The sequence below is a fragment of the Excalfactoria chinensis genome, chromosome 3 (genome assembly GCF_039878825.1).
Source record: "Excalfactoria chinensis isolate bCotChi1 chromosome 3, bCotChi1.hap2, whole genome shotgun sequence".
NCBI lineage: Eukaryota > Metazoa > Chordata > Aves > Galliformes > Phasianidae > Excalfactoria > Excalfactoria chinensis.
The window spans coordinates 92425001-92441101 of record NC_092827.1 but is presented as its reverse complement, the minus strand read 5'-3'; the positions used below and the strand labels follow the sequence as shown (position 1 = coordinate 92441101).

Here is a 16101-nt window from a genome sequence, read left to right as displayed (position 1 = left end):
CTTCATGTGTATAAAAAGGCACCCACTGTGTGGGAGCTGTTGATCATGGCTTGAAACTCTGATTGATCACCTGAGGCAAGCACTGAGCCAGCTATGGGAGCACAGGTGAAGGCAATTCAGTTGTATGACTTGAAGTGGTGGAGCCTGGCTGCACCTCTCCTAGACCCCATTTAAGAGCTGTCTGCTCCTGGGGAAGGATTTCTGGTTGGGGATTGCTCAAAATTGTCAAAATTAAACAGATGGCATTACTTTCAGTGTGGCTTATGTATAACGATTCTTCCCTGTTAAACTAAGCTGAAAAAGAAGCTCCTGCAGGCCTTTACTGAGAGGAAACAATCTTCTGCTGAAGCAGCAAAGTATTTCTTATAAACCAAGTGGGAGTGGTAGTGTATTTTAGCTCTAGTATCTTCAGAGCTTGTATTGACTACCTTGTCTAACTATAGATATTTGTTTACAATGAAAGCTATCAATATTTATTCATATTTAATAAGCGTTCTTTGAAAGCAGAGATTTCCTTGTTCAACAATATCATATGGTTTCCCCCTTTGGTAAAAGGAGGCATACTGCTACTGAAATGAGACATTTCTGTGCTGAATCACAGTATGGCTCTTCCCAGTCCAGTCATTTGTCTCTATCCTAACCCTTCTTCTGAGGAATGCATAAAATCATCTGAGATGGGGGGAGAAAAAAAATAGACTAACCCATCTGCCCTTGGTTAGGAGTTGATTATTTCCAGTGCTAAGATCATCCACTAGGGAATTTCTCCTGGTTATTTTAGGTAGGTTAGGGAGATTTCTCATCAAGTACTGGGATTCCTAGTCTTTGGCAAGCTCTCCTGCTACAAACCTCCTCTGACTTAAGATGGAACAAGAATTAAAATACTCCCCAAAAGCTTTAAAAAACCTGTTGTACTTCCAGGACACTTCTGTAGCCCTTAAGCACTAATACAAGCTCACAAATACCACAAGCATAGCGAATGCTGTTGTTTTTTTTAGCACAGATATGGCAAGCTGAGCAGAAGTCACATATCTTCAATTTATTGTATCCAAATGCAACAACAAAATTCACGTGAAGGATTATTCCTAGAATTAATAAGCATGTGGAACTGCAGAGCTGGGAGCATTAGGTCAGGAGCAAATTAATGTCAATGAGCCAGTGAAACTTGACTAGGTAATGTGTGTGCTGCATTTGAACTGTTGATAAGGCTTCTTCATTCCACTGCTGATTAGCAGTCGACCTTGGTTAGAAAATGTATTAATGGTAAGATGTAAAGATGACCTGTCAAGACAGTCTGCCCCCTGAGCCAGCATAGGGAATTATTAATAGACCCCCAGGGGTCTCTGCTCAAGTACTTATCAGACCCAGAGCCAAATCCCAAAGCAGCATTGTGTCACTTCTATCCACTTTAAGGAAAAGCAAAGAGTCATTAAGTATGTTCTCTCACTGCTACCTTGGAGTATAGGTCTGACCACTAGGATTTATTGCCTTAACTATTCCAGGCATAAAGGCCATAACCAGTGAGGAACAGTGTCAGTCAGTCACTAAAGTTCTGTGGGCAAATCTGTGGAAATTCATGGCATGAACTATTTCTTGTAGAGACTGAAGAAAGGAAAAAAGTCTGCCCCTTGGCCCTCAGTAGTCATTCACTCCTGAAGTAAGGAAGGAATCTCTAACTATAGTCTGTTCAGAAACTGGACAGAAGATAATGAAATATGAGCCTTTTGGACATTCCCAAAATCAACTCTCTGCAAACAAAAGTGAAGATATGGGGGGAAAGAAAAATCAATATATGTAGAAATATGCAGTGTAATGATTTTATAAACTCATCAAATAATGATCAAAAAGCTTATCATGAAGATTAAAATTCTTAATTTCTCACATAAACTTAATTTCCTACCAAATGTCTTATGTAACAGTATTCTTAATTTCTTACGTATTTTTGCAGATATGAAACAAAGCACAAGTGCTTATTTCTAAAACATTATTCTTAGCCTTTCTGAAACTTTAACAGAAATGGTTCCCTTTCTATCCACTGGCAAAGCAAATGTGCATTTTCAGTGCCCAGGGAACTCACTACTTTATAAGACTTTCTGCAACCATAGTTGCTAACTCAGTATTAAAATAAATGCAGAAGATAATATTGCCTCTGAAGGGAAGTATTTTTCTCTTTGGTAGTGGAATAGGTAGAAAATTGTTAAAAATCCTGAATCTTTTCCCCAATATTTCATATTCTGAGTGCTCAAATTTTAATATGTAATTGATTCGTTCCTATTTCAGAAATACCAGCTAGCGTAAACTTCAAGAGCAGTCAGAGGTGGTTGCAGTAATGGCCAGCTAAGTTATTGTGTGACCTAGAAATAGGACTTCTTGAATCACAAACACAAGTGAATGGCTTAATTTCCTATGACATCTGCAGTTACATCTGGATGTATCCCTTTGGTCCATCTGTATTTGGCAGTCTGGCAGTGTTTAGTTTTCTCAAAGAATGCCAGATTGCTACTAACCATCACAATCCCACATGCATACATCTTCTCTTCCTTTGAAGGGAGATAGGTCCTGGCAGTTCTTTTAAGAAATCTTAAATAGTGGATCCCAAGTCTCTATCTCAGGCCAGTGCAGTTTGCCCCTGGCTTGAGAGGTAGACTTTAATCTTGTGCTTGTGTGTGCTATGACCCACCTGCAAATATAGGGCAGGAGTTTGTGAAAATGAGATTGTCAACCAGGCAACAAAAACTTTTTAAGTTTCACTGGTTCATAGTCTGCTTCGTAGTTCTTCCCCATATTATGACATACAGCAGCAGAGAAAGATATTTTCTAAAATTCAGATTGGTCTTGTTTCAGATTGCATTAGCAGGAACTTCAGATTTTTCATATAACTGTATCATGCTATATTAGCTTTCCTGCAATTGCCATTTGCCACCTTTTTACTCACGGCAGACCTGAATTGCATGTCATCTTTCTCTAGGAGGTCTTCTAGCAATGCTAAGGGTTCTGTGAGGGCAGTTGCGCTCCAGACAATCTAAATCACTGTCCTGGATATTCTTTGCTCAGTGTGGTTCTCTGGGGGCTGCACCTCTCGTGACTGCTTCTAGTGATGGTTGCTATTTCTGCATGGATGATCATCACAGCTCAACTGAGAAAATGTGACCAACATACCTACAACTGCAGTCCTGCATTTTTAATAACATCCTCCTGATGCCTCAAAATAACATTGTGCCACATACTGCTTTTAGGATTCCTATAGAAAATCCTATGGATGAAATTACTGTAAATAATACTTGCCAAAGCACCATTAATGAAAAACAAACCAACTGTTTAATTAGGAATATTCACAGAGAGCGAATTCTGGATCTAAATACAGGTTTTCATTCTAGTCACACCTGTAGCCACTGCACACTCAGTAAGGGAGCAGAAAATCCTCTATATTCTGTGCATGAAATCGAAGGGGGTGGAGGAGGGGCCTGAATGTGCATGCAGTAAGAAGTCTGAAGAACTAGAAAATACTTTCTCAGAAATGATTTTGCAAGTCAGTTGAGGAGAAAGTCAAGAAAAATCACAATTTGTGGTGAACAATCCCAGAAGTCAGAAAGATTTCATTGTATAATTGATTTGCTGCAAATTGTTCTTCCGCTTCTACAACTGTGCTGTGCCTTAAAAGAATCTCAGCTGTATGGCTACTGAGGTACTGATGGGATGTTTTCTTCAGCTGTTCTCCTGCTTGGAACTGAAAGAACTGAATCAGTGGAGGTGAGTCAGTTCTGCTCTGCCATTTTGGAGAGAGGACCTGGCCAAGTTCTCCTTTAGGCACATAATGATTCATAGCAAAATTTCTAGAGAGATCAACTAGATGAGAATAGGCTGCTTTCCTGCCTTGTATAATTCACCACGTGCTTGTGTATATGCAGCTTTCTGCCTGGCTTCTCAGTCAATGAGTTAAATTATTATAAACTCAAAGATTTAGGCAGGGTTTGTATATAGTGGCATGCAGAAGACAACAAACACAGCCTGTTTCCTTAGGGCATGTTGTGTTCAATGCTTCCTGAACCTCTACCCTTCACTGTGTGCTCCAGTTCACGCTAGTCTTGTCTTGGAAAGGAATTGCTCTGCAGAATGTCTTCTGCATGATGCAGCTATGCATTATTAATATATTTGCACTTAAGATGATGGCTTTCTGAGTAGGCCCCTTTGTTACCGTGTCCAGAGGTTTAAGAAGTGCTTAATTACTGCCAGAAAGACCTTCCTTTTTCACTTAAAGTGTGTTCTTAAGTCAGTTGTTATCATGTGGTTCAGTCTTGCTATACTGATCTACCCCAGCTAAGCCGCTGGGAATAAATGCTCAGTTGAAGTGGGAAGCGTCCTTCCTCAGAAACAGTTGCCTTTTCTTGTCCCTATTGTTCTGGTTCTTTCACCTGAGCAGGGTGTCTTGTTACAGGCAGAGTCTGTCAGCAAAGGACTATTTCTGGCCAATAGGACTTGCTCACGGCAGATTGTCAGCCATCCAGTTGCTAGCATTCTGCATTGGTGTTTCTGGCACATTCCTGAAGGTCTTTGTGCAGCAGAACACTCCTATTCCAAGTGCTCATCTAAATGACTGCAAAAATGCTCTTACTTGTTTTTTGAAATGTCCTTTCTGTGTTGAGGACTCTGTATTGGAGCACTATCCTTTAATTTTGCACTGTTATCTTGCCCTATTCATAGTAAAAGCATTCTTTCACCCCTTGTTCTTTCACTTTACCTGCTGAAAGTTGGCATGCAATATGAAGAAACATTCTTCCTATGCAAGTGAAATGAAACTGAAATGTTATGAGAAATGCAACTAATAAGGGGTTGTTTTCTTAATATAACAACTGTCATTTTTCTGTAACAAAGCCCTTAAAGCTGGTATTTTTCTGATGAAGATCCCTGTTGACTGAGCAGCAGTCTTGGTAGGTACCAGCTCTGCTGCGCATTTATTCAATTCCTCTGCCCTGGTGACTGTGAGCCAGCCCAGGAGACAAGGCTCCATAACATTTAATTGTAGCTTGTGCTGCTGGTCTGCTTGTCTTGAGCAAAGCAGTAAACCACGAGACACAATCTTCAGAATGACTGGGACTTATTTTCATTTCTGTCTGTCTCATAAACCCATTCATCTGAGCAACTGCTTACAACCATGAACGTGGCATTCACAAATCCCACCTCACGCTAGGATCTCATCTCTTCTGGTGATGCCCTTTTTATAGTCTACCGCTTTCATTCTGTCTCATGACTTCAGCTGTGAGGCAGTAATTTAACCCCCCATCTGGCACTATTAATTTGCACCAATAACTTCATGACCCTTCTAAAATAGGCTTCTATTTCTAACGCACTTGAAAAGGGTGTCTTTTTTAGGCTTCCTTATAAAAACAGAAGTCTTGTCTATGCTTTGTGATGTACCATACAGTAGTTTTGTTTTTTCTGTTTTTTTTTTTGTTTGTTTGTTTTTTAATGCAAGTGCAGCAGAACAAGTGCTTGCCTCATATAGTGCAGTAAATAGCTAAGAGCCACTAATGTTTTATTCAACTTTTGTCTCTGAAACACAAAGTTGATGATAGTGGGAAAACTTGATTAAATTTTGAAGGCTTTCTGACTTCTTATGGGAAGTAGATAGTTCTGAGAAATTGATTCTGGTTACAGGCATGAATGTCTGGAGATGTTCAATACAACGTTTGGAGATGCCACCACAGAAGCAGGCTAGACCGTACACAGAGGCTAAAGAAATTGAAATGTATCTACAGCTCTGGTGTCCCACATTCAGTACTTGAAGGTTTAATCTCCTAGCATCATAGAATTTGTCCTGGCCATTGGCTCAGTGTTTGATCTCTTCACCTGCCAGGCTGGGGAACCTTTTTAAAGCTTTGCTAATAATCTCTCAAGTGCAGGAAAAGGGTTTCTGGGTGCAAAGAAGAAACAATTATTACAATGAGCTCCTTATTCAGAAAGAATGGAGCTCTCAAGAGCACGAGTGGTATGGATGAACCCAGGTATTATTCCATAAAGAAATAGGAGTAACCAAGGGAAAATCAAAGTAGGGCAGCAGCAGAGCTTCTTATCAAACTAAATAGCAATTTAATAGGAACTTAATTTTCAAGCAAATAGTTGCATCCACAATGAAAAATTTACTGGATTTCACTGTTCAATTAAAAACCATACTTGGTGACTTTCTCTACCACTGGCAGTTCTTGAAATCGGGAATGGATAATGTTGTGTTACTGGAGAAGCAGTTAATCTGGGAAAGCCCTTTAGCCTGTAGGATTTTCTTTTTTTTTTTTTTTTTAATAGGGGATTCAGCTCACTGATGGGTAACCTGTTCTGACCTCCTAGTCAATGAATATGGCAAAGAAAAAGGACTGATGTTTCTGCCTGTTGTCAGGAGCCAGTCAGCTCTTCATCTCCAACCTGCACTTTTTCCCTGCTTGTCCCTTCGTGTTATGAGTGGCCCGTGGTGAACAGTGTCCCCTCTGTAAGAGCACTGACACCTCTGTCTGGAATGGGGCAGTTAGGTGCCACACTACTTGCTGATATTGCTGTTCACCGTGGTCTAGAGAAATGAAGATAGGGCTGAATGAAAAAAAAACTTGTTTCCATCACTGAATCTCCCTCTGGCTTCTCTGACCCTGCTTGTGGTAAAGCTGTAGAACCAAGGTAGGCTGTGCACAAGTGGCTAAATCTGAAGGAAACTAGATTTTTATTCAAGTCTCTGCCATTCTTTGACCATGTAAACCATATCCAAGTTGTAAACTCTTTCCTTGTTTCTCCCTCTCCTGGGTGGGTGTTTTTCCCCATGGCATTCAGGAAAGGCAAAGAGAGCAGAAAGCTAAGGGAGAGGTGAGGTAGGAGGGGGAAGAGACCCCTAGGTTCACAGCAAACAAAAACATAGCAGACTTACTGAGGCTTCCAGAGGACAAAAGGTGCTGCTAGGCTCTTCTGTCACATGCTACTATCTATCGGCCTACTTAGCACTGTGATATTAAGCGCCCTCGGTGCTAATCTGGGAATTGGGATACTACCATAGCTAACCATGGTCTTATGATGCATGCTGCTCCCTTGCATTCTTATTTGTCAGCTGCTTGGGAATGCACACCAGTTATTGTTTAACAGGCTTGGACAATAGTCTTCAGAGTCTACATGTTGCTCCAGGAGCATTTCTTACAATTTAGAGCAGTTAATTAAGAAGAGAGGAGCTAGACAATGCAATGATTTAGAAATACCTTGCTAATATTGAAAATTGGAGGCATGCAGATGGCCCCACTGCTTGTTTGTTATGGTAAAAAAAAAAAAAGTGGGCTAGAGCATTTCCAATTATTGTCAGTGCATTCCTGGCACCTCGAGGGTTTTTTCCACTGTCTCTTTCTTGATGTACTGAACTCTAAAATGAACTAAAGTGACAAGCCTACACCACAGCAGAGAGCCATGCAAGCTTTATTTTTTTTCCTTCCTCTCTCTCTCTTTTTTTATTTTATAAGGAAAACCTCTTATGAAAATTAGACTCGAAGGGACTTGCTGCCTTATCTGGTCTAGTGTCTTGAGACCACCACCAAGTACATCATATAATCCTCTTCATGAATTCATCAAGAGCCATCTTAAAGCATTGCTGCCATTGTTTGGCCTTTCTTTATCTATTGCTCTTGCTGGTATGATAAAAGATGCCTTTTATAAAGGAATCAAAAATGGGTGCCCTATCTTAAGGGTATGTTTTTAATGGCAACATCCTGTAGGCAATCCTTCAAAAGTTTAGGCAACCAACTGACATTTCCATACAACTGAGCAAATAAAACAAATGCTTCTCTGAGGAGAGAGGCTGTTAGAAATCAGTGGTGAATTCTGATTTAATTGGGTTTGCATACCTTAGTTTGTTTCTTGAGGGCTTTTCACATATTTGAGTGTCACTTAGGTGAATAATCTCTGGAAAAGCAGATGTTTGGCTGAAACAATCAGATATTCACAGAGTATCTCTGGGTTGTATGTTCAGTCATCACACTGTCAGTTTGGCACTGGTGCTGTAGCACTGCTCTCCTCTTTGCAGCTTAACACAGCTCTGGCAAACTCGTGACCTTGTGCTGTGGCTGTCCATGAGAGTACAACTACACGTGTAAATGCTACGTTTACCTTCTGGTCTGAGATTGCTTTCTTTTCTTGCTGTCATGAATGTAAATTGAATACTCTTGGTCTATGTTACACCTTTCTGCCATGCTTCCCCAGATCTGGAGGGCACAATCATGTAACGCCCCCTTGAAGGCTATGCGTAAAGTATTCATCTACACTGGAACAATGTTGCATGTATCAACTTTTAGGTGACCAGTCTCAGGCACTGGAGACTGCTGTACCCTATCATACTTAAAAATATCCTTCCAAAGATAGGGGAGATCTGTCCTGTCTAAAGTTGTGGAATGCAAACTAGAAGTTGCTTTAACCTCAGTTCTTTCTTCTGCAGATGAAAGTAATTGAGGCACTTGACAAATATTATATTTATTTAGTGTGTGATACTTGCACCTGAATCCAGATATTCTGGGTGCAGACCTTCCTCTTTAATAACTAAACAATAATATCTGAAGCCAGAATGACCATTACTGAGAATCTCCGCGTAAATTGTGATAGCTCTCTTACTGCTTTCTGCAAGAACAAATTGTTCCTAAGAGATGACAGTGCCTAATAAATGGAGAACAGAACTTTCTCTGCTAATGATGTTGGTCACCTATGGGGTGGGCACTGTTGAGCACAGGCAGACCTGAGCTTGTGCATGTGTGTGTTTGCAGAACGGAAGTATGCCAAGCAGGAACAGCACCGGGTTGAATTAAATAGCAAGTCCCTCATGCCTACGGAACTGACAGCTTGTCTGAATCCCTTTAAGGTAAAAGATGAGCTGTCTAAGAATATGAATGAGAACCAGACTGAACCCAAAATACTAACATGGAAGGGGAAAAAGAAAACTTTAATTTGCATCTAAAGTACAGCAATGCTCATCTTTGTTCCTTTTCTTTTAAAAGATATTAAATATGCATGGAAGACTTCTGTTTAAAAAAAAATAAAAATTAATCAGTGAATATTAACACTGTTATGACAGATGAGCTCTCCTAAAGAATTGCACTTTTGTTTCATGACATTTTTAGAGTAACTGGAGAAAGTATGTTTATCTCTGTGGGGCAGATCAATAAACTGGCATGTGTGCAGTTCCACTGTGAGCCATCATTTCCAGGACAGGGGAAGAACCAAAATGAACAGTTGGCACATCTTCCAAATAGCTGGTTTGTATGAAAAACAATATTACCTTGTCTGGTATTGTGACCCAGAAACAGAGTTTGTCTCCTTGGGGAGGAGAGTAATTATAACATAAATAACTCATGACAAATGCTATAGCTGTGCTGTGATCAGAGCCTTTCGTTTTCAACCCACTCCATGCTAGTCTTCTAGCCTTTCTGACAGGCAAGTGACTGTGAAAATGTTTGGAGATTTGCAGCCTGGGATATTTTAGTGAGGATACACAGCTGAGAAAATGTGGGAGATGGATGTGAGCAATGGAGAATTACAAGTTTGCCCTAACAATCATTCTGTAGTGCCTTTGTATGTGCACCTCCCTGCTAATCGGTAGTTTTTGAGTATGAAATGGCAAGTCTTGCAATAATTTTAAAAATCGTGTACGTGAAGCATCCTTTTCTAATCATGGCCTGGCATATACATTTTAGTTATTAGCACTGACACAGGCTGTGATAACTATCATTTTCCTTGTGAACTCTGCCAGTAAATTCTGGTACAATAACTCTGTTGTATTAAAAGCACAAAAAAAAAAAAACAAAACAAACACGCTGTAGTGTATAAAAATGTATAAAAAAAGCTTTCCTCTTTCTGTTTTAGAAATAGGTACAGCAAGACTGCTATGCCTTTGCTCATTTATACTTCTGTCAGTAATATTGCTGAATAGTCAAGCAGTTAAACATATCACCTTAAAAGTCTTGGAAAGATGATGTCTGATTTTCTTGTGTGTTTATTGGAATGCAGAAAAACTACTTCCTGCTTGGGCAAAAAAAAAGAAAAAAAATGGATTACTTCTGCTAGGAAATAGAGCCTCTGAGATCAAACTGCATTAATCCAACAGAAAGTGTGGGTTTCATTTTGCAGCACATTCATTTCCACAGTTCTGACTGTTGCAGAACACTGGTGTGCACCTGGCAAAAACCGGGATGTGTTTTTGGGTTTTATGCCATCACAAAGTTCTGCTGAAGTTATATACCAGCAGAGTGCAGTAGAACCCAACCTGAAATACAGCCAGAACGTGCAGTATGCCTGCTCTGCTGTTTCATCATTGCTTACCATCACCATTTGTGTGGCAGAAAACTACTTGAACCTTGAAGCTATGAGAATCTGCATCAATGAGCCAGACTGGTACAAACAGGGCTTGGAGAAAAGATATTTGGAGTTACATATGTTTCATGAAAAAACTGCTCCTTCAGCAAGTATACTGATTCCTGTTATAAAATATGAATGGTGAGACCCCATTCAGCATCATCAGCTTGTAGTGCAACACAGCACTCAGTTATGCTAATGCACACCAATTAACAGTGTTACTTGATAATAAGTTAACTCTCATTTAAAAACAGAAATGGAGCATTGTAAGCTTTTCCAAAAAAGAAAAAAAAAAAAAAAAAAAAAAAAATCATTTTAAATACCTGAATTGGCTGGCATTAGCTTTCAGCTTTCAAAGGCCAGGAACAGCCATGATGAATTACATAATATTTCTTTCTTTTCCTCCCCGTGCTTGTACTGGAATTCAGCTTCCTTCAGTGACTAAGATGACAAAGCTTATCTCTCATTAGAAAAAGCAACTACTACAAAAACAACACGCACACAGAATAAAATAAAGGAAAAGGATGTAATGCAATGATTGGATTCTCTTTGTGGTATATTGCTATCTATTTCAGAGGGGACATGTCTGTGGAGAGGATATACCTTGCTTGCCTTTATAAAAGCAAAGCTGCTAAATGTTGTCTTTTATTGTAAGTCTCACACTATGATGTGCAGACCTACTTTCCTCTTGGACTGAGGGTCTAACCAATATATGCCCATTGTTGGGAGTGGAATGCTGTCCATACCCTGTACACATCTCTAGTGGCACATAGCCTGTCTTGAGCTTACTCAGCCTCATCCAAAGTCTAGCTCACTGCTGGAACTATTTTCCTTGATTTCAACTGACTCTGGATTAGAAGCCTTAGAATAATCAAAGGTAAAAGTCCATGCTCATCTCCTATCATGACAGCATCTTAACGCTTTGTCCAAGCCTGTGTTTCTTTCATCACAGTATTACTTAAAAGTAAGCAGAAGAGGACTGTAAGTGGGCATGACAATGAGGCAAGAGAGGTGAAAATAGAAGCACAAACAATGAAAGACGTGAAGGCAAAGATGAATGACATTCTTAAGTAACGGGGAAAATGAGCCAAAAAACTTCCTCTAGGCCATTCAAATCTGCTAGCATTCAAAACATTTTTGAGTCTTGGAACATCGGCCACAGGGCTGTCATAAAGCAGGAAGGAACAACTTCAAGCTTATCAAGTTGATATATGCTTGTTCTTGGTGGTAAGAAAAGTCCTAGAAAATCCAGTGAGATGCAGGACTGCTTATTAAAGATTATTGTTTGATGAGAGGCAGATTTTGCTGGTGGGAGTGTGTATCTAAGATAGTATTCATGGAGAAAGTAACAAAGGGATGATGGGCAAGAACTAGAAATATAACCTGTGTGTTTCAGAGAAGTGCCTGTTGTAATATGATGCAGAAGCTGAATCTGCAAAGTCAGTAAGGAAGGAAGCCAAAGTATATCTAAGCTAAGGGCACAGGTATCAGTAAAGGCTCAAAAATGATGAGCTAAAAGAAATAAGCTATACTTTGACAGCTGATGTTCCTGACAAACTATATCCAGCTCTCCCAGGAGTAGATATATGAGCCCTAGTGCCTTCTCCAAAGCCCAACCTCCTAGAGGTAATTGTGATCTGCCTGTGACCTGCAGCCTGCTGCTGTTCTCAAACACATTATTCTACTCTGTGTTAGATGCTCTAAAAAGCTTCAACAATTATACTGTTACAGACTGCTTGGCACTCACCCAGCCCAAAGGTGACTGCTTTTCTAGAAGTAGAGGAAACTTCAGATAAAGAAAAACATACTCACTTCAGTGGAGGCCATAAAGTGAGTTTACATTTGTTGTAGTTTTAAGTGACTTAAACCCTAGAAGTCTGAAATAAATGTGTATGTGTTTTAATAACGAAAGTGCTGTGATTATACTCTAGTTATGAGAAATTGAGGAAAAAATATCAGGAAAAAATTAATCCAAATGAACAAGTATGGTAGTGTAACAAGCCAAGGTAAACCAAGTTCCTTTCTTCCTAGGATTTTTTACATTCCTGAGAGGAGGGATTGTTAAGAGACTGAGCTCTCCGTTCTGCCATATATTTTCCATTTTACCTTGAATTGTTGCAACACAGGCTTGTGACACAAAAGCCTAAAAACTGCTTAAGTTGTTAATACTGACAGGAAAGCATGTTGATTAGTTATCTTGCTCAGTTATAGCAGAGCAGGCAATAGATATAGACTACACTTTATTTGCCTTAGCAGTTTAATCTCACTATCTGTTGTCATGCCTAACCTGTACAGAGATGAATGAAAAGCTTTCTGATGACCTGAAATACAGATTCCACCCCCAATGCAGTAAATCTGCAAACTGGAGCTGTGTTTCATTAGATGTACTTTAAGGATTCTTTATTTTTCTGCCCTCATGAGCTCAGTGGACATAGAATCCGATATCTCACTTTCATTTCCTAGCTAGCCGTATAAATACAGTTATACTGCATTTACTTGGGGTTGCTGTTTAGCTGCATTTTGTTTCGTAACATGCTTGGTTATTTCCAGTCCTCCTGACTTCAGTGGGAGCCTCAAGCTCTCACTTTTGCAAATCATGCCTGCTTGTACCTTTGCTTTGGTCACTTCTGCTGTCTCTTTGGCACTCATCCTAGGAATCAAAGTGACCTCCTTGCCATCCCCTTATGCACTATGCAGAAGCAATGGAAAACCACTGCCACTTTTTCCTAGACTGGTATCTTTGACCATGATTCAGTGACATGCAGGGATATGGGAAGACGATTCTTCAGCTGTATCCCCTGGAGCTCTCATCACCCAGATGGCCCCATTCCCTACCCTGCAGCCCATTAGAGGTGGCTGCCTCCAGACCAGCCCTGTCTTGTCATGGTCTATGGAGATCAGAGCTAGGATGGAGCAGGGAGGAGAGGGACAGGCATGTCCTTGTGGATGCGGCAGCCAGGGCTGAAAGTAACCATGTATGGCTTGGAGGGTTGTTCTGCCATCCCCAGGCTTCACCACAGACCAGCCTCTCCATCCCCACCCCCTCCCCCCCGCCCCCTTTTCAGCTGGGAATGAAACCAGCAGCAATTACTCAAGCCAAGCACGTAAATCTGGCAGATCCCATGGCCCTCATTTGACGCAGCTACGCAGTGCAATGTCTGGATGCCCAACCCACTTCCCTCATCCCCTCTTGTTTATTTGCCCTGCAGAAAACAGCAAAGTTACCAACTTTGCCAGCAGTGAGCTGTACGAAGTGGAGAAGGAAAGCAGGGTGCCAGGGAGCAGGAAGGACAGGGGAAGAGGATCGCCAGGGACAGGGAAGCCAGGGTCAGGAGTGCGAGGTGGGTTTGCCTGCATTGCATGAGGAGCTGAGCTGCCCCAGCTCAAGGCTGCAGAATGCCCGCGGCCGACCCTCTGTGGTTGCAGGGATGCCCTAGAGGCTGCCGCTGGTCTGGAGAGACCCCGCAGACCAGGTGTTACATAACTCCAGTTTCCCTTGCACCAATGCCCTTCCACCAACGGGCCGGGTGGGAGACAAGCTGAAGTGCCGCTTAATTTCAAGAACCGAAGCTTGTAATTATTATTGCTTTTTATTACTATTATTATTTCTCCCTCTTTGCGTTTCGAGTTGCCGAGGTACCCCGCAAAGCCCCAGCTGTTTCAGCCCGAGATCCCGTCCCGGAAGGAGCGAGCAGCTCAGCTATCATTTCGCTTCCCGTGCGGCAGGGCAGAGGCTGCTCGGGGCCGGCTGCCCGGGGGAGGTGCGGAGCCGCAGGGCGCTGCAGCAAGCCCGCCTCCGCCTGCAGCACGGCTCCGCGCCCGGGGCGCCGCGGCGCTCTCCGCGGTGCTGAAGACAGGTGCTGTCCGCGGTGCTGAACCGCCTCCCGTTCCCGCAGAGCCGCAGTACTCTGCTGACCTCCCCCCGGCCTCCGTCCGCGGTGCCGAAGCGCCGCCGCAGCCCTGCGCGGTGCGGGAAGGGCGCTGCAGTGCCCTGGGCGGCTGCAGCCCTGCGCGACCCAGCAGAGCAGAGAGCCCGCAGCACCCTGCTCCCGGTCCGCCTTAGAAATGCGCTGCTTGCCCTTCTCCTCGGGCTTCCTGCCGCCTTCGAGCGCGCCCGATACAGCGGAAACACAGAGCTCGGTTCCCTCCTACGGTTGCAGCCGGCGATAAGGCTGGTGGCGGCATTACGCCCCTCTCCTCGACTTCCTCCATCCCTGTAGCAGCCCAGAGACAGGAGACAAAACGCCGAGCGGGTCCCCCTTGAAACAAATCCTTCTATCGCTTCATTTTCGTTCATACGGCCCCCTCCCCTCGCTCGGTTGGTGGCCCGGTGCTCTCCCGCCCTTACCTCGGCTTGTGCAGCGCTCCGCCGGGCCGCCTCGGCGGGGTCGGTGTGTCGATGCCGCAGCTGGGAGGCAAGGACAGCCGCTGCTGACCTCCTCGGGTCTCCTTCTTCAATGGACCGAGAGCCGTGCCCTCATCAAAGATGGCCGTCCGCTCCTACGTCAGCAGCTTTTAATAGTCCTCCCCGGAGGGGGGGGGGGGGGGGGGGGGGACTGGGGGAGGCGGGAGCGGGCGGGGGGCAGAGCGGGCCGGGCGGGCGGGCGGGCTTGAGTCATCGCCGCCGCCGCCGCCCGCTCCGATCTCTTCGCCCCGCCGACAAACGGCTCCGCCGGGCCTCCGCCGAGGCTGGGGGCCGGGGGCTGAACCGCCCGGGGAGGGGGGAAGGGGGCCTCCTGCAGCAACATGCCTCCGCCAAAGGGGTGGTCCGAAGAGGGTATCCCTCTGAAGTCCCCGGTACTCCATATATGGCCAATCTACGTGGGCTTCTATTTTTATGTGTGAATTCTTCCTTCTCTTCCCTCTTTTTATGTTTCAGAGCATCCTGCCACGGGTCTGAGTGTGTTAATCTGATTATTCCCCTTCTCCTCCCCCCTGAAATAAGAGCACACAAACGCAAGGAAATCCACAGATAAGGACATGTGCTGTAACCGATCATTTGAGAGACAGGTTTAGAAAAGGGAGAGAGAAGGGGGAAAAACAAAAAAAAGCCCTTACCAAAAACCCAGGCATGTACGTGCACACATACAGCACAGAGAGAACAGAGCGCTGCTGCCAAGGAGGAAAGCAGTGATTCTGTTCTGGAAAAAAGCCTGGCTTATTTATCATGGATTAATTAAAATATTTATTCAGAGCTTACCTAATTTGGAGCAAATGGAGCTGTCTGTAGTGTGATATTTAATGGAGAGGAAATCCTCTCATTTGTTACAAAACATCTTTCTGTAGAAGGTATCTCTTAAAGGAGATTTTAATGAAGGATGGGGATTGCATCTGAAATGCGACACTCTTTCATAACCTCAGTTATCCCTTCCCTTTCATTCCACAAGCCTGCGCACGTTCGTGTATGGAACCATCCAGACCTATCCATGAGCAGAGGTGCCTCCGTCTGAGCCTCTCTTGTGAGCAATCTCTGAGCACTGGCTATGCTTAACTCCAACACCGTGCTAATGGCTTTTCTAAATAGTCTGCAGATGACGGTGTCAAAACATCAGTCTCATATTAGTGCTAATTCTACACTAATCATTATGTCTTTTCTTCCCTTATTGCCATGGCAGGGAAGACCGGAAGAGGGGGAAGGCTCTGCAGCTGTATTTTGGAGCACGTTTGTCTCATGTTGTGGTTGTATGGGGGTGGGGGAGAGAAAGGGGAGGAGAGGTGCAGGGCGGGGGGGGAAGGAGAAAGAAC

The 16101-nt window shown here is 43.2% G+C and overlaps 2 protein-coding genes across 3 annotated transcripts in view; one reads left to right on the top strand and one right to left on the bottom strand.

Moving 5' to 3' along the window:
• The window catches only part of SNAP25 (synaptosome associated protein 25), a 66006-nt gene extending 51032 nt beyond the window's left edge, over positions 1-14974 (bottom strand). The window contains exon 1 of one of the 2 annotated variants that reach the window (XM_072332107.1): positions 14705-14974. The gene's annotated coding sequence lies outside the window, so the exon portion shown is untranslated. The remainder of the gene's footprint in view (positions 1-14704) is intronic. The other variant, XM_072332108.1, reaches the window with a different exon arrangement.
• Positions 13578-16101, top strand: part of PAK5 (p21 (RAC1) activated kinase 5) — a 216290-nt gene continuing 213766 nt past the window's right edge. Inside the window, exon 1 of the mRNA XM_072332099.1 lies at positions 13578-13697. The gene's annotated coding sequence lies outside the window, so the exon portion shown is untranslated. The remainder of the gene's footprint in view (positions 13698-16101) is intronic.